The sequence below is a fragment of the Echinops telfairi genome, unplaced genomic scaffold, assembly GCF_000313985.2.
Source record: "Echinops telfairi isolate 266 unplaced genomic scaffold, ASM31398v2 ScPeMD7_7427;HRSCAF=8465, whole genome shotgun sequence".
NCBI classification, from domain to species: domain Eukaryota; kingdom Metazoa; phylum Chordata; class Mammalia; order Afrosoricida; family Tenrecidae; genus Echinops; species Echinops telfairi.
Window position 1 is genome coordinate 4476006 of NW_022111327.1, and position 27002 is coordinate 4503007.

The following is a 27002-nucleotide window of genomic DNA, read 5'->3' on the forward strand; positions in this document are numbered from 1 at the left end:
AAATGCGCTTTACACAACTGATGTATGTATGGATTGTGATAAGAGTTTTATGAGCCCCTAATAAAATGATTTTTTTAAAAAACCTCAATCTAAAAGAAAGTAGAAATTAATAAAAACTAGAACCAGTTAAAAATGGATCAGAAGGGAAAACAAATGACAGGATATTAAATATTAACTGTACTATATCTGCAGTCAGGAGAAAGATGGGGCTTTCTATTCCAGTAAAGAGTTACAGTCTGGGAAACCCACAGGGGCAATTCTACTCTGTCATACAGGGTTGTTATGAGTTGGAATTGACTCAATGGCAGTGATATCTGATGATGTAGTGAACCATGCACTGGATTGTCAACAGCAAGATCAGCATCTCAAACCCACCAGCCATTCCTTGAGAGAAAGAAGAGGCCATTCATTCCTGCAAACATTCACAGCCTCAGAAACCCGAAGGACAGCTCAACTCCACTCTACGAATTAGAATCGTACAAATTAGGGTCACTACGAATTAGAACCGACTCAATGATGGAGATTTTGAGAATGATATATGCAGTAATTCGCTTTCCAATGCACTCTGAGGGCCAGACTATTCAAATCCTTGGTCAATGATCCCAGAGAGTGTAATGGAAACTTAATCCATATTGAGACTCTGCAAAAAGTTTTGGGTTTTCACTGTCACCTATAGCCTTCTGCAAATTGGGTGCTGAGAATTTAAGCTCTAATATAATTCCTTCCTGTGATAATTGGAAATTATTATGGACAATCCTTGGATCACAAGAGCTGGTGTGTTTCCTATGTGTGAACATAGTTGACATTTTCCTTAGATGGCTGCTTGGTTTAATACAAGCCGTCTTAAAAAAAAATAATTAAATAATTTGGTTGGGGGCTTGTACAATTCTTATCACAATCTACACATACATCCATTGTGTCAAGAACTTTTGTACATTTGTTTCCCTCATCATTCTCAAAACATTTGCTTTCTACTTGAGCTTTTGATATCAGCTCCTCATTTTTCTCCTACCTCCCCATTCCCCCTCCCACATGAAACCTTGATAATTTATAAATTATTCTTATTTTGTCATACCTTGCACCGTCCGACTTTTCCCTTCACCCACTTCTCTGCTGTCCATCCCCCAAGGAGGAGGTTATATGTAGATCCTTGTAATCTGTTCCCCCTTTCTTCCTCACCTTCCCTCCACCCTCCTGGTATGGCCACTCTCACCACTGGTCCTGAGGGATTCATCTGTCCTGGATTCCCTGTGTTTCCAGTTCCTATCTGTACCAGTGTACATCCTCTGGTCTAGCCGGATTTTTAAGGTAGAATTGGGATCATGATAGTGGGGGGGAGGACGCATTCAAGAGCTAGAGGAAAATTGTATGTTTCATCATTGCTACACTGCACCCTGACTGGCTCATCTCCTCCCCGAGACCCTTCTGCAAGATGTCCAATTGCCCACAGATGGGCCCATTCTGCACTCCCCCTCATTCACAATGCTATGATTTTTTTGGTCTTTGATGCCTGATACCTGATCCCTTCGACACCTTGTGATCTCATAGACTGGTGTGCTTCTTCCATGTGTGCTTTGTAGTTTCTCTGTTAGATGGCCGCTTGTTTATCTTCAAGCCTATAAGACCCCAGACTCTATATCTTTTGATAGCTGGGCATCATCAGCTTTCTTCACCACATTTGCTTGTGCACATGTTGTCTTCAGCGATCATGCCAGGAAGGTGAATATCTTAGACTGCCGAATTGTTAGAACCAACTGTTCTTGTGTTGAAGGAGTACTTGAGTATGGGCCCATTGTCCATCTATTTCCTTAATACTAAACCTATAATATATGTACATAGATCTATTTCACCCTTGTCGTATATAAATATATTTACATCTATATATGCCTATATTTAGATCTCTGTAACTGCCCTTTGCCTCCTAGTTCTTTCCTCTATTATTTCTTTGTACTTTCCTCTTGTCCCACTAGCATGTTTAGCCTTCATTTGGGTTTCAGAAATTCCTCTCGTTTACATTGTCCTTGATCCAGCCCTGCCAGACCTCCTACACCCTACCACTGATTTTGGATCACTAGTTCCCTTGTCCCTGGGTTTTTTAACACCCACTTCCTTTCTCCCACCTCCCCATCTCCCATGTCCCCCTGGAACTGTCATACCATTGTTACCTCTTCCGGCTTGTTTATCCCACCTATCCCTTCCAAGTAGACATGCAGCCACAACAATATGCATCAACACAAGACCGAATACAACGAAACAACAATAGAAAATAAAACAATAGCTACAACAACAACAACAACAACAAAAAGGCAACAACAACAACCCTTTAAAGGCAACAACAACAAAAACACCTATAAATAGTTCAAGGTTTATTTGTTGTCCTTTATGAGTGCTTTCCGGTCGAGTCTGATGGGGTGCCATACCCTAGCCCCACATTTATCCCTGACATTTCCTGGGGACTTCATTCCTCTGCTCCCCCCGCTGCTCTGCTGCACGCCCCCAGTGGCTGGCTTCGGCGTAGTGGGCTCAGGGTGGGCACAATTCTTGGCGTGTGTCTCTAGTGTTGTCCCCCATGGTGCTATGGGACAATGAAGAACGCTGTGTCCCGTGGTGAAGCTGGCCCTGTGGTCGTCTCTGTGCACTGCTGCTCTGAGCAGAAACATTGTCCTCAGGGCTTGGTGAGCCAGGATGTGCTCCCCCCTCATTGGCCCCTGTGTGCTCTGATCAGACAAGTCCCTCTCCTTGAGCTGTAGCTTCAGTGCTGTCCTCTGAAGTGAATTCTTCTTGGGGGGGAGGGTGGTGCTGTCTACTTAGTTGGTAATGGGGCGGGCCCCTTCAGCCTCTCTGTCGGTTCCCTGCTTCATGTCAGTGTGTTGCATTCTTGTCTAATACAAGCCTTCTTTCTGAATGCTGGGAACTATCTGCTTTCACCACACATGCTATAGAACCCATATCTTAAGTGATCATGAGGGCAAATATTGAGATCTGTGCCTCAATTTCATCATCTATAACATTTGGATACCTTGCAGGGAAAGAATGCAATGAGTGATCTATAAATAGTAGTACTAGTAATAATACTACTAATAATTTGTTGTTGGGTGCTGTGAAATTGATTCCAACTCATAATGACTCTGTGTACAATAAAGTGAAACACTGCCCGGTCCTGTGCCATCCTCACAATTGTTGTTATGTGTGAGCCCATTGTTGCAGCCACTGTGTCCATCCATCTCCCTGACAGTCTTCCTCTTTTTTGCTGACCTTGTGCTTTACCAAGCAGGATGTCCTTTTCCAGGGACTGGTCTCGCCTGATAACATGTTTAAAGTAAGTGAGAAAGAGTCTTGCCATCCTCAATTCTAAGAAGCTCTCTGGCTTTGCTTCTTCTTTTTAAAATCATTTTATTGGGGGCTCATATAACTCTTTATCACAATCCATCCATCCATCCATCCATTGTGTCAAGCACATTTTTACATTTGTTGCCCTCATCATTCTCAAAACATTTGCTTTCTACTTGAGCCCTTAGTATCAGCTCCTCATTTCCCCCTCCCTCCCCGCTTCCCTCTCCCTCATGAACTCTTGATAATTTTTAAATTATCATTATTTTGTCATATCTTACACTATCCGACATCCCTTCACCTATCTGTTGTTCGTCCCCTAGGGAGGAGGTTATATGTAGATCCCTGTAATCAGTTCCCCCCTTTCTACCCCACCTTCCCTCCACCCTCCCGGTATCGCCACTCTCACCATTGGTCCTGAAGGGATCATCTGTCCTGGAATCCCTGTGTTTCCAGTTCCTATCTGTACCAGTGTACATCCTCTGGTCTAGCCAGATTTGTAAGGTAGAATTGGGATCATGATGGGGTGGGGGGAGGAAGTATTTAGGAACTAGAGGAAAGTTGTGTGTTTCATTGGTGCTACACTGTACCCTGACTGGCTCGACTCCTCCTCGCAACCCTTCTGTAAGGGGATATCCAGTTACCTACAGATGGGCTTCAGGTCCCCACTCCACACTCTCCCTCATTCACAGTGATATGATTTTTTTGTTCTTTGATGCCTGATACCCGATCATATCAACACCTCATGATCACACAGGCTGGTGTGCTTCTTCCATGTGGGCTTTGTTGCTTCTGAGGTAGATGGCCCCTTGTTTACCTTCAAGCCTTTAAGACCCCAGATGCTGTATCTTTTGATAGCCAGGCACCATCAGCTTTCTTCACCACATTTGCTTATGCACCCATTTGTCTTCAGCGATGGTGTTGGGAATCTGGCTTTACTGCTTCCGAGAGAGATTTGTTTGTTCTTCCGGTAGTTCATGGTATTTCAACATTCTTCACCAGCACTGTAATTCAAATGCACCGATTCTTCTTTGATCTTCTTTATTCATTGTCCAACTTTCATATGAATACGAGGTGATTGAAAATACCATTGCTTGGGCAAGGCACACCTTACTTTCCAAAGCAAAATCCTTACTTTTCAACACTTTAAATAAGGTCTTGTGCAGCAGTTTTATCCAATACAGTGCATAATTTAATCATTTGTTATCTTGACTGCTGCTTTCATGAACTTTGTGGATCCAAGCTGGTGGAATCCTTGACAACTTCATTCTTTTCTCCATTTATCATGCTGTTGTCCATTGATCTAGTTGTGAGGACTTTGGTTTTCTTTACATTGTGTTCTAATCCATACTGAAGGCTATACCCTTTGATCTTCATCAGCAAATGCTTCAAGTCTTCTTGGTTTTTAACAAGCAAAATTGTGTCATCTGCATATTGAAGGTTGTCAACGAACTTTTCTCCAGTCCCAATGCTGTGTTCTTCTTCATATAGTGCAGCTTCTCGAATTATTTGCTCAACGTACAGATTTAATAAGTATCATGAGAGGATACAAACCTGACAAACACCTTTCCTGATTTTAGACCACATAGTATTCCCTTGTTCTGTTTTAAGGAAATGGGGCAGCAAGGAATGTGACCATGAAGGTCATGAGAGAAATGAGAAATAATACTTCCATGTACAGGTTCTGCATGAGCACAATGAAGCGTTCTGGAATTCTCATTCTTCTACACAGACTTTGCACAGTCAAAAAACTAGTCGTAATAGGAGTAGCGATACTTAGTAGTTGTTGATAATAGTAGCTTTGGTAGTATTATTTATGGGCCTCATACTTATTTCCAGAGGTTCATAGCCCTGGTCTCAGGAGTGCCATGGCTTTTCCTATTGTCTTTGAGGTTGTGGAGGATTGTTACTGTCATATGATCACAATCAATTTCAAATTGAACATACATGTACTAGAACTTTCCTTGGGAAGGGGGCGAGGTACTTAAACAAACATCAAATTGCAGCACTAAAAGTCTTGGGGGTCTCAGTCACATGATACCATTTAATAACTCATTAGTAACTTTGCAAAGCTAGGAGCACTGATAACGAACATTGAGCTGCTAAACAACAGGTCAGCCATTCTAAGAAACCACCATCCGCTCCTCTCCTTGGCAGAAAGATTAACCTTTCTGCTCCAGTAAAGAGTTACCATCTCGGAAACCCACAGGGGCAGTTCTACTCTGTCTTATAGGTTTACTGAGTGGGAATCAACTCAATTGCAGTGAGTTGTTTTGAGTAACTTTGCAAAGGAGATACAGTCAAAACTGTTCTTAGGCTCAATATGCAGATGGTTTGCAGTTACTAATTTAAACACATTTTACTGCAGTCCTATAAGAATGTATGTGGGAGTCTTTAAGCTGATACTTCTGCCAGTTTGCCTGTTAGCCCAGGCAACTCCCTTTCAATTACTACCTGTGAGGCAGGGTGAAAAGCAAGCTTCGGAGGATGCATGTTTTTGTCTCGATTGGCTTACAAAAGAGAATTCTTTAGGATTTTCAAAGAGTTATTAGCCAAAATGTCCTGTGTGTATTTTTTATGAAAAATAAAAGCCACAGGAGCAGACTCAATATTTCCTGGGGAGGATTTGGACTCTGAGAATTTCCTGAGAATAAAATACCTATTTTGAAACCAATGTGGAATAACAGGGTGAGAAAATGGTTTCCATTCACAATGGGAAATAAGTGCTTAGTGACCTACCGAGTCTATTCATTTATGTGCCTGTAATGACTAATTCAGACTATTGCTTCCAATCTTATTAAGTGTATGTCACTTGACATTTAATCTAGATGAAAACCTCAATCAAACCATACAATCCAAAGCATGGGCACAGTCTTTTTTTATCTTAGCAAATAAAACCCTCTATAATTTTTTCACACGCCTACCACATATCATTCTTTTTCAGAAAACACTTGGCGACCATTCTTGATCTGCTAGCATAGAGTAAGATAGTGAAGCTGATGATCACTATATTTGAACTATTTGGTGGGTGTGACCCTCAGTATGAACACATTGTCAGAGTTGTGAGGATAATATGAGTTAGGATCAACATTGTTTTCCTCCTCCCTCCCACATACATATCTATGGGGCCTATCCGCTTTCAGTTATAGCCGTGTCTTTACAGCCAAAAACAGTTCATAGAGATATGCATTCTTAGTCCAGGTTTATGCTTCTGTTTGGTGCAATGATGCTCATCTTGTAGTCTTGTTTCCCATCCCTTGCTGCCCTCCTCCAGTCCATGTTTGCAGTGTTCAAATTCAGGTCACTCACAAAATGACTATGTGATTGCTAGGTGCCATCGAGTCGGGCTCAACCCATAGCCACCATAGCCACATAGCACAGCAGAACGAAACATTCTCTGGTCCTGTGCCATCCTCACAACTGTACCCCTGGCTGAGGCCCTTATTGCATCCACCAAGTCAACCCCTCTTGTACAGGGCCTTCTTCATTTTTGCTACCCCTCTACTGTACCAAAGATGATGCCCGTCTCCATGGACTGGTCTCTCCTTACAATGTGTCCAAAGTCTGTAAAATGACGTCCTTGCCTCTAAGGAGCATTCTGGCCACAGTTCTTCCTAGACAGATTTGTTTGTTCTTTTAGCAGTCCATGGTACTTTCACCAGCACCACAATTCAAATGCATCAATTCTTCGTTGGTCTTCCTTATTTAATGTTCGACTTTCACATGCACATGAGACCACTGAAAATATCTTGGCTTGGGTCAGGCACAGCTTACTCCTCAAAGTTACATCCTTTCTTTTCAGCACTCCAAAGAGGTCTTGTGCAGCAGATTTACCCAATGCAAAGTGTTTGATCTCTTGACTGCTGCTTCCATGAGCATCAGTTGGGGATCCTTGACAGAACCTTGACAACTTTATAGTGACCATAATACTTGCCTACCGCCTGCTTTGGACCTTTCTGCTTGATCCACTCTTTTTACAATCTGCCCAAGGGCCTCACTTCCTTTGTGCACCTGGAAAATTGATGGTACCTCCCCGCCACCGGTCAGTGTTTCCAGTTCCACTTAACCCTCCAATTTTTCCTGCCATCAATCCAACAACAACTATAACCAAGTAAAACAGGCATTGAAATGGCCTTTCTGCTCCTGCTTGTAGAACAGGACAGCTGTGTAGTGTGCTAAGCAGAGATTGGAGTGAGGGAGAATCTTATTTGTAGGATACTAACAAGGGAGCCCTGGCGGCATAGTGGATTATGAGACACGCTGCTAAACGCAAAGTCAGCATCTCGAAACCACCAAGCACTCTGCGGAAGAAAGGTGAGGCTTTCTACTCTTAAAGGTCTAGTGTATCAGAAACTCCTATAGAGTGAATATGAATCGACTTGATGGCAGTGAGTTTGGTTTACTACATGCCAGAAGGAGCCCTGGTAATGTAGTAAGGGAAACATTGGGCCGCCAGCCTCAAGGTGCTCTACAGAAGAAAGATGAGGTTATCTGCCCCCATAAAGAGTTATAGTGTCAGAAACCCAACATAGAGTCACTATGAGTTGGAATCAACTCAGTGGTAGTGGGTTTGCTTGTCGTTAACAGTGTGTCAGACACTGTGCCGGAGTCATTCTTATTTCTAATCTCCCTTAGTGTTTATGACAGTTGATGTTGGTGAATTCCCATTTTACTGAGGAGGAACCTGACTGTCAAAGAAATCAGGAGCCTTTATTAAAGGTCACTCTAAGGGTAAGCTGGGACTCTGTTCTCTGTTCCTCCTTTGGCAAAATCCATCTTCTTTCCACTCCTCTATGTAGCCTACTGGAAAAATTAGTTGTTTATTTGCTGCATACAGATTTATTTGTGTTCAGAGAGTCAAGAGACAGCTGTGGGATGCTCACTGTTGTTTTCTGCTCCTGAAATAGCTTTCGGGAAATAAAAGCCAGTTGTCAGGGAGTCGATTCAGACTTATGGCTTGCCCATGTGTGTTAGAGGAGAATGGGCCCCGTAGAATATTCAATGGTCTTTCTTCTTAGTGGCCTCCAAGTGGACTTGAACTGCCGATCTTTGGGATAGCAGCTGAGCATGCTAACCATTTGCACCCCACCAAGGACTCCAAAAATAGGTGGTGTATTTGGGGCCTCAGAAAGCCTGTCTGTGGCAAACCTTTTAGGTACGCCTTAAGGAGCCCTGGTGTTGTAGTGTGTTGTGTGGGACTGCTAGTCACCAGATCAGCAGTTCGAGTCCACCAGATGCTCCGTGGGAGAAAGATGAGATTGTCTGTTCCCATAAAGATGTGCAGCCTCAAAAGCCTTACAGAGTAGTTGCCCTCGCCTTGTAGGGTTCTTGTGAGTTGGAATCAACTCAATGGCAGTGGATTTAGGTTTGGCCCATTTACCTGTGCTCGACAGCGCAGAGAGGGTGGCTTACTGCTAGGATGGCAGTAGAGCTCACTGTAAGGCATTTAACTTGCTCAGATGATTTTTTTCTTTTGAATCCAGTTGGGGGGGTTATGGTAAAAATAGTTGGGTCTGACGGACCCCAGTCACACAGTTTATTGAAGCAATATTGTCTGAACAACTGCAAAGAGCTTGGCAGCAAAGCAGAAGTAAACTTAATGCAATCACATTGAAAACAGACTATGCATGATAATGCACTGCCACAATGCCGACACATAGATCTGTTGCAACAAAGAGTGGGTGTTTTGTTGCTATTAATGATGGACCTTTGTTGATGCTTATTGGGAAGCAAGTGGAAACCAGATATTTACTTCCTTGGGCCAGAAAGAGAGTTTCACACCTTAGTCCATTCCGATCTCCTCCCACTTTTGCCTAAATCTAATCTCAGATCAAAGGTTTTACTTCATCTCATGTGGGTAGGAACTCCTATGACTCCTAAGAGCTTTTTGTGCTTTCGCTTATTTAATCCTCAAAAGAACTTTATAAGAGTAGGCACGATTAAGGACCACATTTTACCGATGGGGGAACGGAGCCACAGACAAGTTAACTAATTTGTACCACGTCCCACAGACAGAGCTTGCATCCAGTTTGACTCGAGTCCAATCATTTTTTTTTTACTAGCTACTATACTATATTTATTCAAGGACCCCTGATAGTGTAGTGATTATGCATTTGGGCTGCTAACCACATGGTCAGCAGTTCAAAACCATCAGTCACTCCTCGGGAGAAAGACTGGACTTTCTACTTCTGTAAGAGTTATAGTGTCAGAAACTCATAGGGGTCGATCTACCCTTCCCTATAGGATCAATATGAATTGGAGTCGAATCGATGGCAGTGAGTTTGCCTGTCTAAAATGCTTTATTCAAAGTGATACACAAAATTAGCAAAGATTCATAAATACATAACCTTGTGCCTTTGGTCTGGATAAGAACAGATGGCTCTGTAACCCGTCTTGGTGTGTTATGTGAGTGTGTATTCAATATGGAAATAAAAGTCAAATAGTGACTGCCATCAGGTCACTTCTGACTCACAGCAAATCTATAGAACAGGGTCAAGGTGCCCCGTGGGTCGCCAGGCCTGGAAGTCTTTATGGGAGCAGAAAGTGTCAACTTTCTCCCTCGGGCCGACTGAGGGGTTCACACTGCTGGCCTGGTGCTAGCAGCCACTAGGGCTCTTCCAATGGAGCAGTCTTTGGACATGCCTTCCTGGGTGCTAATCACTTCTCCTGGCATTTTCCCCACATAAGGGGAGAAACTGGGATGCCACTGGTGGAGGAGGTTGACCTTTTTCTTCTGCACCCTGATGGGAAACATCATTTCTGTGCAGAATAGAGTTTCCCCCTCTTTTTCTTCATACTCAGCCTGCTCAGCCTTCTCCCTAGTCATATCACAGGCACAAATAATTACTAGCTTTAGAATTTTCTTTAACCAAGAAAACATTCGTGAAAAAATTGTATTGTATCAGTCCATGTCGCATCCGAAACAAAACTCTAAATAATAACCAAACAAACTCACTGCCTGCCACGGAGTTTATTTCAACTCATAGCAACCCTATAAGACAGAGCAGGACTGCCCTTTGGGTTTCCAAGACTGACAATCATTAGGGGAGCAGAAAGCTTCATCTTTTTACCAAGGAGTGACTGGTGGTTTTGAACTGCTGGCCTTGTGGTTAGCAGCCCCAAAGTAACCCACTGTGCCACCAGGTGATGTGTATTCATTAGGTGCCCTCAAGTCAGTTCCAACTCTTATTGACCCCATGTTCAGGAGAACAAAAACCCCATCTGGTCCTGTGCCATCCTCGCAATGGTTCCTCTGCGTGGACGCATCATTACAGCCACAGTGTCGATCCTTCTCCTTGAGGGTCTTCTTCTGTGCTGCCCTTCCACTTTACCAAGCGTGACGTCCTTCTCCAGAGACTGGTCTCTCCTGACAACATGTCCAAAGAGTGTAAGATGAAATCTTACCATCCTTTCCTTTAAGACACACTTTTAGCAGTCCATGATACTTTCAGTATTCTTCTCCAGCACCACAATTCTATACCAGGTGGTATAGAATCAGCAGGTCCACCCTTAGCACCTTCACTCCCTCCCTTTAATGGGTAACTCTGCGTGATCTGAAACAGCAGGCTTCTGGATGTGCAGTGATGCCTAATGAGAAAAATCCCAGGACCCGAGAAGGGTTCGAGAAGAAAGTAAGAAGATCAGACAGGGGTTTGAAGGTGGCACTGACCTTCAGGGAAAGCACAATGAGCAAATCTCATCCGTCCATGTTGAAAAAAATTCATGGACTAAAAGTTATTGAAATTACATGGTGGCAGGCATGTCCAAGGGATACCTTGGGCATTTGATCCCCTTAGGAATCTTGTGATAGAAGAATGTGTGGAGATGCCAACTAGTGGACAGCAGAACAATCTTGTGATGGTGGTAATGGGCAATAGTATCTCTATGTTAGAGGCCTTGGAGCGAGTCTATGTAAGGGATGGCTATGAAGTTCAACAGAGACATCAATTGCTTCTATACTGGGCGCCCCCTCTACAGAGGACCTATTTTACTACCGTGTCAAAATGAGGCTATGTATATTTTTCCTGTTAAATTTTATTTGGATGGTCAAATAAATTTTTGTAATAGTCAGACAAACAAACGAAAAAGAAGACTAGACAGGAAAGGATAACAATCAAAGGTGAAAAGCAAGCGAAAAGTAAAACAATCACACGGTGCCAGTTTCCTATAGTGTGCATGTTACTGAAATGCTTGCCAAATGTGTGGGGTGTTCCTGGCATCTGAAGAGCTTGGAATCTCCTAAACTCCCCCCACCCGCCCCTGGCGGCTATTCTGAAGTTCTGGATGCCACCCAGACAGACAGCAGCCACCCAGAAATCCAAACCATTTCAGGAGGATTGCCTTGACTTTTGAATGCAATGGCGTTCACATTGTATGAGTAGGCCAGTGAGGACATGACTATTTTAGAGAAATCATATCTCACCGGGGTGGAGCTTGGCAAATTGCACATTGTCTGCAAAGAGGGGAAGTCAACCCCTTCATGCATTCACTCTCTGTTTCTGTCAAAAACAGGATACTGGCAGCCAACCATCTGAATAAACAAAACCCAACCAAAATACTGACCTCCAGGGAGTAGTGCCAAGTGCAAATGCTCACTGCCAGTCCACTGGACAGCTGCTGACTTAGTGACCCATCATTAGCCTGGAGGGTGGCAGCAAATGGTGTTCCGTGGGTTTTTCTGTTTCTTATTCTTGGTGTTTTAAAATAATGACTCTTAATGTTAGTGAAGCCTCTATTATTTTCTCCTCTGTGGACAATTATCAGAACCCATTGACTAATCTCCCCTGAGTGCTTAGTAATGTGCTAAGTGCTACAGAGGACTATAGAAGGGGTACAAACCACTGTCCTGGCTTTCAAGGATTTTTATACTGCAGTTGGGGAAACAGAATTAATGGCATAAAGCAATGACAAGCTACCTGCAAGAAAATAATAATTGCTAAATCATGCGGTGCAGCTTAGAACAGAATGCATTGGCCTGTTAAGTGAAAGATCAGCGGTTTAAAACCACCTTGGGAGAAAAATGAGATTTTCTAACCCCTAAAGATTTATAGCCTCAGAACCCCACAGGGGCAGTTCTACTCTGTCCTTTATGGTCTCTATGAATCAGAATCGACTCCATGGCAGGGGGATTGGTTTGTTTCTTTGGCAAGTGCAGTAAGAGTTCAAGTGAGAGGGAGGTCAAAAAAAGGACATCATCATCAACAAGAGCAACATTTTTGACATTTAATATGTGCCAAGCATTGTGCTTTTCATATAGCATCTCCTTGAATCGTCACAAGGACCTCTGAGACAAGCATTGTTATTCCCCCCACTGTTTGAGTTGAGAAAACAGAGAGAGCTCAGTGACTTCATCTAAGGGGAGTGGTGAGAGATGGGCTTGGAGAAGCAAGGAGGGGTGTGATCACAAAGGACCTCAGGGGCCATGTTGAGAACTTTGGGATTCATCCTAAGATGGACGTGAAGCACAAGGTAAGTTAGTAGAAAGTTGTTTTAAGCATGAGGTGGAATGCTGTAGAAGGCAAAACCAAAAAAAGGCTATGTTCTTAGTGACGTAGGCATGATGGTAAGCACCCACTGGATAATTTGGCAGATGGATGGGTGCATTAATTGAGGAAAGAGATTCTAGTGGGTATAACTAGTAACATCATAGAATGATATACATGTGAGATGAGTTTATATAAAATCTATCTTAAAAAACTCAAACTGACTACCATCGAGTCGATTCCAACTCATAGCAAGCCTATAGAACAGAATAGAATTGGCCCTGTCAATTCCTGAGTCTGTAAATGTTTCGGGGAGCAGACAGCTTCATCTTTTCTCCCACCATAGCAACGTGTGGGCTCTGTAAAATCATAGGACTGGATCCATAATTCATTGGATGTGGGGCCTGAGAAAGAGTGAAATTAAAGATGGGCTGCTGAATGGCTGGTGTACCATTCACTTATTTGGGGAAATATTAACCTGTGGTCATGGAGTTCATTCTGACTCATAAGGACTCTATATAGGGTTTCTGAGGCTGTAAAACTTTATATGAACAGACAGCCTCATCTGTCTCCCACAGAGTTGCTGCTGGGATTGCACCACCAACCTTGCAGTTAGCAGTCTAATGCTTTACCCATCATCAGCAACAGGACTCTTGGGGATTATTAGAGGAGCACATATTGAACTGAAAGAAGTAGGAAAGGGGTGAGCTTAGTTTTGGAAACACTCAGTTTTGGGTTCCCGTGGTTATGCAAATGAAAATGTCCAGCAAGTGGTGCGTGGAGGGTGTGTGCCTGTGTGTATGCATGCACACAAACATATCTGAGTCTCAAAAGAGTGATTTAGGGCAGAGATAACGATAAGTGAGGTAAATTGGCATAAGAATCTTTCCAAGTTAATGAATTTATTCTACAATTGGATTGTGGTCATGGTCACACAACTCTGTAAATTGAATAAACATCAAAGAATTGTCCATTTCAAACAAGGGAATGCTATGACATGTAAACTATACCCCAAGAAAGCCCTTTTGAAAAATAAGCAAGGCATTTGAGTTGATTCTTAGCAACCCAATAACAGGGCAGAGTAGGACTGCCCTCATTGGGTTCCTAAGGCTGTGGCTCTTCACAGAAGGAACCTGTCACTTTCTTCACCCATGGAGCAGCGTGCGGGTTCTATTGGCCGACCAATTTACCAGCAGCTGAGTGCTTTAACCGCTGGGCCAACAGGGCTCTGAAAGGCAGTGTATACAGGTAATCATGATCAAGGTTTTAGAAATGGGTGAGATCACCTATGACTATTACAGGACTCTTCAGAATATGAGCATCAAAGGTACAGGGTAGGGACATGGAGTGCCCAGAAGGAAAAGTAGGAGAATTTGTGTTGTCAAAGGCAAGAGAAGAGAATGTTTCCAGAAGTAAATGGATGTGTCTGGGGGGGGGGGGGAGAGAATGAGGACTCCAAATGAGCAGCAGCAGAAGCCATCCAGAGCACAGGGGCAGGGAAATTGCACCACTTCTTTGTAGTAGTTGAGGTAGAGAAGACAGGTGAGTGTGCAGATAGGCTTGTTTGTTGGTTTGTTTGAAAGACTTTTTAGGGAATTTTCTTAGATGAAGTCGTTTTTTCTGTGAAGAAGCAAATGAAATCATTTGCTGTGATCTTACTGTGCGTGAGAAGACAGGTGCTAAGGTTGGAGCTTTGAGGACTGTAGAAAAGACTTGAATGAACTACTGTGGAGACATGGACAGAAATAGAAAGAGCCAGATAGGAAAAGTGGAAAGCGTTGAAAGCCTGGCTGAAACCAGACACCACAAAATGAAAGGGAAATCAATGTCTGCATGTGTGGTCAGAATATAAAACCAAACTCACTGCCTTCGAGTTGATGCGATTCCTAGGGACCCTATAGGATGGGAGGGAACTGCTCCGGTGAGTTTCTGAGACTGTAGAAAGCCCCACTGGTGGTTTTGAACTGTTGACCTTCTCATTAGCAGCCCAATATGTAACCACTACGCCACCAGGTTAGGATAAAGACACAATTAAAATAAGAGAATGGACGAAATGGCTGAGGGGAGAGGATGTTGATTGAACTGAGAAGAGGGGATTAACTTTTTATCTATCACATGTTTTGCAATCTACACACACACACACACTCACACACACACACACCAGTTTATAATTTTCTTCATGGGTTTTGGTTTTACTGGCTCGAGGGGAGAAGATTGCCCCCATTGCTATACTTTCCTTTTATATTGTAATTGATTTTAATTTTTACATTTAAGTCTTGAATGAGAGATAGGGCTTAGAACTGGAGATTCCTTGCAGAGGGGTCTTGGGGAGGAGATGAGCCAGTCAGGGTGCGATGTAACAACGATGAGAAATACAACTTTCCTCTAGTTCCTAAATGTTTCCTCCCCGCTCCCACTACCATGGCTCAAATTCGACCTTGCAAGTCTGGCTAGACCAGAGGATGTACACTGGTACAGATGGGAACGAAAATCCAGGGAATCCAGGGTGGATGATCCCTACAGGTCCAGTAGTGTGAGTGGTGATACTGGGAGGGTAGAGGGAGAGTGGGTAGGAAAGAGGGAACCGATTACAGGGAACTGTATGTGACCTCCTCCCTGGGGGACAGACAACTGAAAGGTGGGTGAAGGGAGACGTTGGACAGGGCAAGATATGACAAAATACCAATTTATAAACTATCAAGGGCTCATGAGGGAGGGGGAGCGGGGGGGGAGGGGAAAAATGAGGACCTGATGTCAGGGGTTTAAGTGGAGAGAAAAATGTTTTGAGAATGATGTACAAATGCGCTTTACACAGTTGATGTGTGTATGGATTGCGATAACAGTTGTATGAGCCCCTAATAAAATGTTTTTAAAAAAAGAGAGATAGGGCTTAGAATTTTATTTTAGGATATGGAGTTTTCTTTTCTTCCATCGAGATAGTTATATATTAAAGGCCATTAATTTTTTTGTTTTCTGGTTTTCTTGTGAGGCTTCCTTGTCATCTGGTTTTTTTTAAATCGTTTTCTTAGGGGCTCATACAACTCTTATCACAATCCATACATACATACATCAATTGTGTAAAGCACATTTGTACATTCATTGCCCTCATAAAGCCATTTATTAAAAATCAAAGCAAGAGCAATCCTTTTGTCATTGACTGAATACAGCTCCTTTGCTATATATTGGGTTTCCAGATGTACTTTGAAATATTCTAGATTCTACTTGAGCCATAGTGGTTACAAATTGGGCTGTGATCTGAAAAGTCAACAGATCAAAACCACCAGAAAGACAGAGTTCTATTCCTATAAAGAGTTCCAGTCTCAGAAGCTCACAGGGCAAGTTCTATCCTGTCTTATAGGGTTACTATGAGCTTGCATTGACTCAATGGCAGTGAGTTTGGTTGTTTTTTTTTTAAACTCTGTCTCATTGATCTAATTTGCTATTCTTATGTCAGTACCATACTATTTTGATTCCAATAGCTTTATAATGAGCACTTTTTTGTGATCAAAATATCTACTTAGCCATTTCAATCATTTGAGGTGTATGGTCTAGTTGCACTCATTATGTTTGGTATGTTGTACTGCCACCTTCACTATCCGTTTCGAAAAGAATTGTACCACCCCACACAGAAACTTAGTACCTCTTAATCAATAACATCCCCTTTTCACCCAGCCCCTGATAACCACCAATCTTTTGCATCTATGTATTTGCCTTTTCTAGCAATTTCCTTGACATATGATTACATAATGCTCATTTGTTTTGGTCTGGTTTATTTCAAAGCTCACCCATGGCATAGGTTCATCCACGTATCCGGGATTTATTTCTTTTTATGGTTGAATAATACTTCATTGTATGTAAGTACCAACTCATAGTGACCCTACAGAACAGAGTAGAACTGCCACTGTAGGTTTCTGAAACTATAAACATGGTTTTGAACAACTGATCTTGAGGTTAGCAGCCCAACTTGTGCCACCAAGGTCGTTATGAATAGAAATTGGCTCGATGATAGTGAGAAACTGTATGTACTACATGTTGTTTAACCATTAAACTATTGATGGAAGTCAACTGACCAGTTTTCATCTCATACCATCTTATTTTCATCTTATACCATCTTATTTACACCTTTTACTATAATAAACATTCGTGTGCAACATAGTTTTATAATTTGGGGCATTTTTTAATAATTTATTCCTGTTCTTGGACATTTTGTTCTCTGTATAAATATAAAATAACTATACCCTTATGTAATATACTAAATTTGGATTTTGCTTATCACTGTATAACAATTATAAATTAATTTTGGGAAGAAATATATGTTAATGGTGTCAGGTCTTCCCATCCAGAAACATGGAGTTTCTCTGCATTCCTTCAGGTTTTATTTCAGGATCTTCTTTTAAATATTTTATTGTTTTCTTCAAATAGCTACAGTATCTTTTTTGGTTGCTGTTAATTAAATCCTAGACACTTTATAGCCTTCTCCCTGTTTCTAATTTTAAAGAGCATGCAAGGACATTTACAATTTATCAGATATTCTTATATAATCATCTTAACCAAATTAATAATTTAAATTATTTTTAAACTATAGTCCCTGATCTAGCTGAGATACTTATTCATTTTTACCAATATTTATATATACTAATTCTTTCAAAACACTATTGAAAGATAGTGGTGATAAACAGACATCCTTGCGTCCATAAACTCATTGGAAAGGATCTTAGCGTTTCACCATTTGGTACATTTGCTATGTTCTTTTTTTGCCCAATAATTTTATTGATTTAAAGTTCATATATCATATACTTCCATAGTTAAGTTGCTTTTTAAAATATTATATACATCATCACCCTCCTGTATTCATTATTTGCTCAATTCCCCTCAAACTCCCCAGCCATCCCTGATAAGCTATTACATCAGTAATTGTCTCTATGCAGCTGCTCTTTCTGTGCTTCATAAACTGGGAAACAGAACAGAAACAATAAAAAGCAAAAACAAAACAGGAAAAAAAAGGAAGAAAGAAAAGACCACCGGCGATATTAAAATAAGCCAGAAAGAAAATGTCTTTCTTGTAATGAGAAATTTAAACCTAGAGCAAATTCAGGATGCATCAAGAAGGAAGTCAACTGACCAGTTTTCATCTTATACCATAGTTCCATCCACTATCATCAAGTGTTCAATTATCTCTGCTGGGTAGTAAAGCTGTTTGTGTCCCTCGACTGTGGCTAGAGGGCATCTGCCAAAGGCTGGATTCGCATAGGTACTCTGCAATTGGATTTGGGATTCCACAGTCCCCCATAGCCTTCTATAAATTGGGTGTTCACATTTTATGCTCCGATTCCTTTCCCTTCATCATATTTGGAGTTTGTTACTTGTCATCCTTGGGTCACACAGGCTGGTGTACTTCTTCAATGTGGACTTAGTTGATGGCTCACTTAGATGGCTGCTTGTTTGAATACAAGACTTTAAGACCCCAGACACTATTCCAATTGATAGCCAGGCGCCATCTGCTTTCTTCACACTTTGCTGTAGCACCCTTTTCTTCAGTGATCGCTTCATAAAGGCGAGTACAGAAAAAGACCATGTCATTTTCTTTGATAAATAGCTTTTTTGCTTTTAAAAGTCTCTTATTTACAGATTTTATTAGGATTGATTGCCAAATGGTGTTTAGAATTATTTTAGAAGAGATTAACAACCCTGTATGTATGGGAGAAAGCTGAAACTTTCTACTTCCAGAAAGATTTACAGCTTTGAAAATCCACGGGAGCTCCTTTACTCCGCCCTGTAGCTTCACTGTGAATTGGAATCAACTTGATAACAGTGAGCTACAGGATATGTTGGTATACAGAAGCCCTGGTGAAACGGGGCAAAAGTGTGGAATCAGTAACTGAAGGTCAATAGTTCAAAACCCACTAACTTCTCCATATGAGATCCCCGCCACGCCCCCCCAAAAAAAATTCCCAAACCAGACTCAGTGCCATTGAGCCAATTCTGACTCAAAGAGTCCCCGTAGGGCAGGATAAAACTACCTCTGTGGGTTTCTGAGACTGTAACAGGAATGAATAGCTCAACGTGTAACCCACTACACCACCAGGGAGCCTTTGTCCATGGGAGAAGGATTAGGCGATCTGATTTAGTAAAGTAGCCTTATAGAACAGTTATATAGAACAATTCCTTTCCATCCTACAGAGTCTATAACTCGGAATCAACCCATTTGCGCTGGGTTTATATCGGGATATTTTCTAATGTTGAATCATACATTTTTTATTCCTGTAATCAACCTTGTCTGGCTACATTTTATATTTTTGCTGGTCTGTTGTGTTTCCTTTTCTATTTCATTTTGAGTTTTTCTGTGTATGTTCAAAAATGGAATCATCTACAAGTACTGTTGTCCTTGAAATATTTTGGTATCTTGCATAGGTTTTTCGTATTGTGGTTATACGGTGTTGTTATTAGGTGCCATCAAGTTGGCTTTATCTCATAGTATATACATCTGGGATCTTTTTATCTTTTTCTGTAGTCTTCAACAGATTAAGAGGCCCGGGAGCACTGACTGGATAGCGAAACAAAAGGTCAGCACTTCAAACCCACCAGTTACTCTGAGGGAGAAAGAGAAGACTGTCCGCTCCAGGGAAGTCTTGGGAACCTAGAGGGGCAGTTTTACTCTGTCATTATGAGTTGAGATCGACTTGGTGGCACTGGAGTGGGTTAGCAGTTCAAGTAGGATGAGAATGGTCAGCTTTTAAGGGATGTGTGGAGCTGAGCTCTGAAGCCATCTGGACACATGGAGCCTGATAACTAAAATTGTAGCTCTTCCGTCACCTTTCTAATCTTACCAGTGTTTTTCGTTTGTTTGTTTGTTTGTTTGTTTTTGAGGTTATGTTTCCTCTTGGGTAAAATTAGGTGATATTTGCTAGGTTGGACATAATATTCTTATATAATTACCTTAATGTCATCTCTCTAGTGGTATGTCGGAGCTGGCTCTCACTCTCTTGCTAATTGTGCACATTTCTTCCCAGTTTGAGGTTCAGTGACTATACATTAATAGCTTAAACCCCACCATCACAGGGATATTAACACCATGAAAATCAGCAAGCACTGAAGTTGAGGCTTTTATTCACGTATTTATCTGGACAGCCAACTGGCAAACGTTGATTAGCACATGATATAGTAGCTATAATTGGGATTGTATTTCATTTTCCCTTGTTAATATTATAGTTTTAGGTTTGCTTTGCTTTCTTGTCCCTTAAATCAGGATCTCCAAAGGAACCAGGTGGTTGTTTTTTTCCCCCTTCATTTTAATTAACCTAGTATGATCATTTCATTTCATGAGCTTTCACATTTAAAAGAATTCACTCTCTTCCTACTTACTTTTGGTTTATTTTCTTGAACTGATGTATTTCGAATTTCTCAAGTTGAAGACTAATTCGTTTGTTCAATTTTTATGCATTTTTCTTTGTAGAGCTTAAAGTGTGCCTGATTGATTTTGGTATCAAGCCATTATTTCCGATAAAAATTGTAATTTAAGTTTTGATTTTCACTTTGGTTCCAAGTTGCTTTGTAATATGTTTCTCATTTTCCAAGTAGTTAAGGATTTGGGGGTTGTCGTCTTGGTATTTTAATCTTTATTTTTAAACCATTTTATTGGGGGCTCGTACAGCTCTTATCACAATCTATACATCCATTGTATCAAGCACATTTGTACATATGTTGCCATCATTATTTTCAAAACATTTTCTTTCTACTTGAGCCCTTGGTATCAGCTCCTCGTTTTCTCCACCCTCCATCCCTAATGAACCCTTGGTTATTTGTAAATTATCATTTTTTTCATGTCTTACACTGATCGATGTCTCCCTTCACCCACTTTTCTGTTGTCCGTCCCCCAGGGAGGGGTTTATATGTAGATCATTGTGATCAGTTCCCCATTTCTCCCCCCACTTTCCACTTACCTTCCTGGTATCACTACTCTCATTATTGGTCCTAAAGGGTTGATCTGTCATGGATTCCCTGTGTTGTCAGAAATTATCTGTGCCAGTGTACATGCTCTGGTCTAGCTGGATTTGGAAGGCAGAATTGGAGTCAAAATAGTAGGGAGTTGGGGGGAAGAAGCATTAAAGAACTAGAGGAAAGTTGTATGTTTCATCGGTGCTATATTGCACCCTGACTGGCTCGTCTCTTCCTTGTGACCCTTCTGTAAGGGGATCTCTGATTGTCTACAGGTCGGCTTTGGGTCTTTACTCCCTACTACCCCTCATTCACATTGATGATTTTTTTTTCTGGGTCTTTGATGCCTGATACCTGATCCCATCAATGCCTCATGATCACACAGGCTGGCGTGCTTCTTCCATGTGTGCTTTGTTGCTTCTTGGCTAGATGACCGCTTGTTTATCTTCAAGCCTTTTAAGACCCCATACGCCATATCTTTTGATAGCCGGCCACCATTAGCTTTCTTCACCACATTTGCTTATGCACCCATTTTGTGTTCGGCAATCAGATTGGAAAGGTGAGCATCACAGAATGCCAGGTTATTAGAACAAAGTGTTCTTGCGTTGAGGGAGCACTTGAGTACTTGGTATTTTAATCTTACTTTACTAGATTATGTTCACTGAAAGTAGACAATGAAATCCAAACTTCAAGGAGGAAGCCCAGTCTTTCTCCTGCAGAGCTGCTGGTGGTTTCGAATTGCCGACTATATGGATCACAGCCCAACCTGTAACTACTACACTACCAGGGCTCCCACCAGAAACGTACAAAGGAGCAAATGGGATTTTATTGTGTGCTGTTGCAGAATCCAACTGACACCAACAGCCTACACCTTCTGGCTATCACCCTAATGGAAAAAAATGTAGTATGACAGTCAGTAGCTGAGGATCAGGAGCTCCCACAGGGTTCAAATCTCACAAAATAGACAGGTGTGACTTCATCCAGTATAGACCTACTACTATTACAGATAAGTCTCTTGAGTCTTTGGGCCTTGGATGGCTTGCTTCAATATAAAAAGAGGGGAGCAAACCTAGGAGGAACAAGTAAGTAAAGATTCATAATGGCACAGTGGTTTAACCTTCCAGCTGCAATGGACAGAAACTCAACGTAAGCACTTCTACTCTGGCCTTAATAGGATATCTGAGTCAGAACCTACCCCATGGCTCTTAAAAACACCACCAGCTCCTCTGTGGTCTTAAAAGGCACGCTGTTGGCATAATGGTTAAGTCCAGTTCAAACCCACCAGCAGCTTCCCTATAGGGTTGCTATGAATCAGAATCTATTCAGTGGCAAAGGGTTTGGTTTTAGTGTTTGCATTGATCTTGGTTTGCTGTACAATTCCTGCCAACTTCCCACTCAACTTCCTTTACGGTCTTTGCTCTGTCCACTGATAACCTTTTTTTTTTCTTGAAAAGTTGCTTTCTGCAACATTACAATTCATAATGTGTGGATGAATGAAAACCACTAGATAGGGATCTGCATTTTCGTGCAGGACATACTTTCTTAAAGATAAGTTAACACATCAATAATAAGGATGTAGTAGGTGCACACAGTGGCTGCAACAATGGGCTTAAAAACAGGAACAATTGTGAGGATGGTGCGAGATGGGGAGGTGTTGTCCATAAAACTGCTGAGAGTCGGAACTGACTCGGTGGCACCTAACACCAACAGTGTGTGCTTAATACTGATCGACTAGTCATTTTTTCACTATGAAATAATAATATAGACAGTTTCTGGATTACTAATGATCTCAGTTCCCAAATGTGCCTTTAAGTCAAATTTGTAGTAAGTTAGAACAGATGCATATGATTCTTGTTTAGCCTTATTTGAGACTGAGAACTGAGCTTCTAACCACAAGGCCAGCAGTTTGAAACCACCAATTGAAAAAGGATCCCTAGTGTTATAATAGATTACGCAGTCCAAACCTATCTGCGGCTCTTTGGGAGAACAATGAGGCTATCTGCTCCTGTAAATTGCTTTTCAAACCCAAAAGTCTCTCCTATGGAGTCTCTGTGGGTCGGAAATGACTCATGGGCAGTGAGTTCTCATGAAAAAAAAAAAAAAGGCTCTAAGCCTTTCAATGACTTAATAGCTAAACATACAGCAAATGAGGTAATTGTGATGAAAAACTTACTAGAAGTAGGAGCTGTTTCCAATTTTTTCAAAGTCAAGGCATATTTGCATCAACGTTAAAAGGGCAAGTTTGAATTGGGTAGTTGAGTTAGACATTCATAACCTCAGGACTTGCTATACCCTAGAAATAGACTTGGCCTTTGAAAAATAGCACTACATTTCTCTTCAAAATGTACCTGAGTCAAACAAATAAACGGGGAAAGTACATTTTTAAATATAATAGAGGGCATTTAAATCAAGAACAAGCATTTGATGAAAGATATTAAGAAATGATTTTTAATAGTTGTGATTAGGAACACCCTCTCGTTTTCATGAGATAGAGAACCAAGCATCTAGTGGTGAAGAAACACGAAGTCTCGACCATCCTGTAACAGTTTGGCAACAAAAGGGAGGGGTACATGAAACCAAGGTGGCACTGTGATGGCTGGCGAAGGGGGGGGAGGGTTCATGGTGTTTCATCATCTTTAATTTTGAGTATGCTTTGAAAATGTCAGGGTTAATTTTTAAAGTAGTACTGGTAACATGTGTCCCCTGCCACCAGTAAAAATGAAGTTTATAAGTGTATTGAGAACTCATTGGAAATATTCGCCACCACTGCTTTAGCCTAATCTTTTGGGGTCCGGCTTCCTTTCTGTCAGAGCCATATTTACCAAAGCCTTCTCTCACCGCTTTCAGGAGTAGCTCAGTGTTCTCCCATGCCCAGTTTATCTTCCTTTTTGTCATCTTCCGTGAAGCTCCAGATGTAAAAACTATCCCACATTACTATCGCAAGTCAGCCTATGGGAAATCCCCCCCTCACGGAGGCATCCTTTCTTAGAAAATGTATTGGACTTGAGGGCTAAGGATGCGAGCTCTGAATTCTAAGTGACCATAGACCTGGATTCCTACTGATATGCAGCCCAAAGGAACTGAGTAGTTTAGCTCATGATCCAAATGTGAATGTCTCTACTTTGTAGGTTCTAGCCAAGAATGAGAATGGCGATTTATCCAGATTAATAGAATGGAGGTCATTGCTGAGTAATAATTTAAGCCTTTCACTAGTTTAAAAACCTGTTTGTGTGTATACAGGTAACACACTCTTTCACACAAGTTAGGCATTCCAGACACAGCACAAACATTAATCCACAAAGCTTGTGCAGAACTAATAACAATAAGCCATACAGTAGGCTTTGTAAGTATGAAAGCACAAAATAAACTGAACGCATTGCCATCGAGTTGATTCTGACTCACAGTGACCTTTAAGACAGAATAGAATGGTCTCGGTGGGTTTCTGAGGCTATTCATGGTGATGGAAGTGGAAAGTGTCATCTTCAGCCCACAGAGTGGCTGGTGGTTTTAAACTGCCAACCTTAGGCTTTTTATGTAAGTGTAGACATATATTAAACCCGAATGTCTGAGTCCCAAGAAAGAAGTACTTACATGTTTCCAGAACAAGATTGCAAGATTGGAGGCAGGGGAAGAAGAAACTCAGTGGTTGTTTAACTCCCACTGTTTTTGATTCGGGAACCCAGGACCACAGGACATTTATTTGCTGTTTGAACTAGAATGGAACCATGGTTATATACTCTCTCTGTAATTTCCCATTAAAGCCTTTATTATCTCATTTGAGTCTCACACCAACCTGCAAGAAGGTGGTATTGTTTCAGTTTGACAAGTCTCAGAGATTGGCTCAGAGATGTGAATTGACTTGTCGACAGCCAATCAGTTTGTAAAGGTCAAAGTTGAAGTTCAGACTCCAAATCCAGTGCTCTTTCAATTCTATTGTTTTGCTTCTAGGAACCCAGGGGTCTGCAGTGGTTAAAGCGCTTGGCTGTGAACCAAAAGGTCAGCGCTTTGAATCCATGGGAAAAAAGATGTGGCATTCTGCTTCTGTGAAGATTTATGGCTTTGGAAACCCTATGGGGCAGCTCTTCGCTGTTTTATAAGCCAGCAAAGTTGGCTCTCTGAGTTTCTCTGAGTTGAAGTTGACTTGATGGCAGTGATACTTGGGGGTGGAGTGGGAAGTGTGCATTTGGCTTTTAAAAAATCCTGAGAAGTAGAGAGTAGTCAAAGGGCAGGTTACTTTGATGTTTGGATGGAACAGAATGGATGTTTCGATGGAGCAGAATGAATCTGAATCCTTAAGAGTTGGAAGGCCTAGTTTGTGTAGCACTTCTATTGACTTGCTATCTTAAATGCCTTTGATAATTTCCTTTACCCCATCTGGACCTCAATTTCCTCATCCACAAAATATGATCAGTAGTGCCTACCCTAGCTCCCAGAGCCCTGGTGGTGTCGTGGGTCACTTACTCATTGGTCTGCTAACCATAAGGTCAGTGATTTGAAACTGCCAGCCACCGTGACAGAGAAAGATGCGATTTTCAACTCCCAGAAAGATTTACAGCCTCAAAACCCTCAGGGGAAGTTCTACTCTACCCATAGAGTCGCATGACTTGACAGCATGGGATTTGGTGTGCATTTGAATCTGTCTCACAAGATTTATTGTGCAGATATTTAGAGAGGGATTACTGACAGCACTTCCTCGGCTAATCCGCAACAATCAGATAGCTACCATCACTATGAAACTGCAATTAATGACCCCCTTTATTAACAAAGCATCCACCGGTACACATTAAGATGGCATTTCCTAGCAGGTTGTGATTAATTTCCTCCTTTGCTTTCTATTTTCCCTAAAAGCTACTAGCTTTCCCAAAGTGCAGATCTGAGCACTGAGCCACAGGCAGAAAGTAAAGACCCCAAGCAAATCCAACCCTCCCACCCCTAGCACCTCACTCCATATTGGCAAATCAAGTTACTAGAAACCATCAAGGGCAGCTCTAGAAGGGAAAAGAGCCCCCCACCCCCAGCCTTGTTTGGACAAGTCTGAGGAACAAGGGGGACCTACCTGCTTTATCCTAGGGACTGTGGAGAAAGTTTATGAATTCTAGGCACTATTATACATAACACACACACACACACACACACACACACACACACACACACACACACGGGCCTTTCATACAAAGCCTGAGCCCACCAGGCTCTCAGGATGAGCCAGTGTGACCTAGAGCTATCTTTGACTCAAGGAATACTTTCCTACCAACACATGCTCTGTTGATATTTTTGACAACTGCCTCTCATTCTTCCTCATTTAATAGCCACAAGCAGCCAACCAAGGGATTCCTTTCTAAATAGAGGAGAGATCAAAACTGGGAAGGCCCATATTAATCAACGCATTAACAAGTATTTTAATGGACCTCCAGGGTATAGAGCTTTACTCTGCCTAGAGCTTATAGTACAGGGCAGATGGGGTCCTCTCCCTCAGGGAGCGCTGTGGAAGAGATGAAAATGGAATGTAATTATGGTATCATTTTGTTCCTAGAAAGGGGATGTGTTTGAAATCCTTATTGCTTACCCATCTAGTTCTTCTAAACTCAAGCGAGTATCTTTGGGGCTCTGACCCTGGGGGATTGTGCTGATCATGGGTAGTCCGAAAGCAGAAAACAGTGGAACAAGCTAGCACCAGCCAGATTCCCTCCCAACCAAGACTGTGTGATGTCATTGGTGTTTCGTCAGAAATCAGCAGAGGGCCCGCCTGGCATCAGTCATCTTCGCTGAGTGGAGGGAGTAGGGGGTGAACTGGCTTCCGGTAGGAAGAGAATCTTATCTGACCTTCAGGGGCAGTGCTAATCCTGCCCAGTAATGTGGACAGGGGACTCGACTGGAGAATATAGTTGAGGTGCTTATGTGTAGGGAGAAGAGTAAGACAAAGGACATGGCCATGGTGGGAGCCACCAACTGTGGCCCCCTGACAATGTGTCCCAGAAAGCCACACAGAAATGGCATAAACAGAAACATGACGATAAAGCCGGTTCTGCAGAAAACGCCAGAAGATAGAGTTGTTGTAGCAACAGTAGTCACAGCTGCCATCGTATGATCACACAGACAAAATCACTGCCGCCGTCGAGTCAATTCAGCCAAAGCCTGACACTGCCCTCAAGGCACAGCGACTCTACAGGTCAAAGCAGAGTTGCCCCTGTGGGTTTTGGGGACTGTAAATCTTCCCGGAATAACAAGCCTGATCTTTTACCCCAGGAGCGGTTG

General features: G+C 42.0%; 1 protein-coding gene and 1 pseudogene across 2 annotated transcripts in view; both read left to right on the forward strand.

Annotated features, from left to right (window-relative positions):
- The window catches only part of MID2 (midline 2), a 128087-nt gene that overhangs the window by 51902 nt on the left and 49183 nt on the right, over positions 1 to 27002 (forward strand). The gene's annotated exons all lie outside the window — the stretch shown is intronic.
- On the forward strand, positions 11016 to 11337 carry LOC115872592 (annotated as a pseudogene).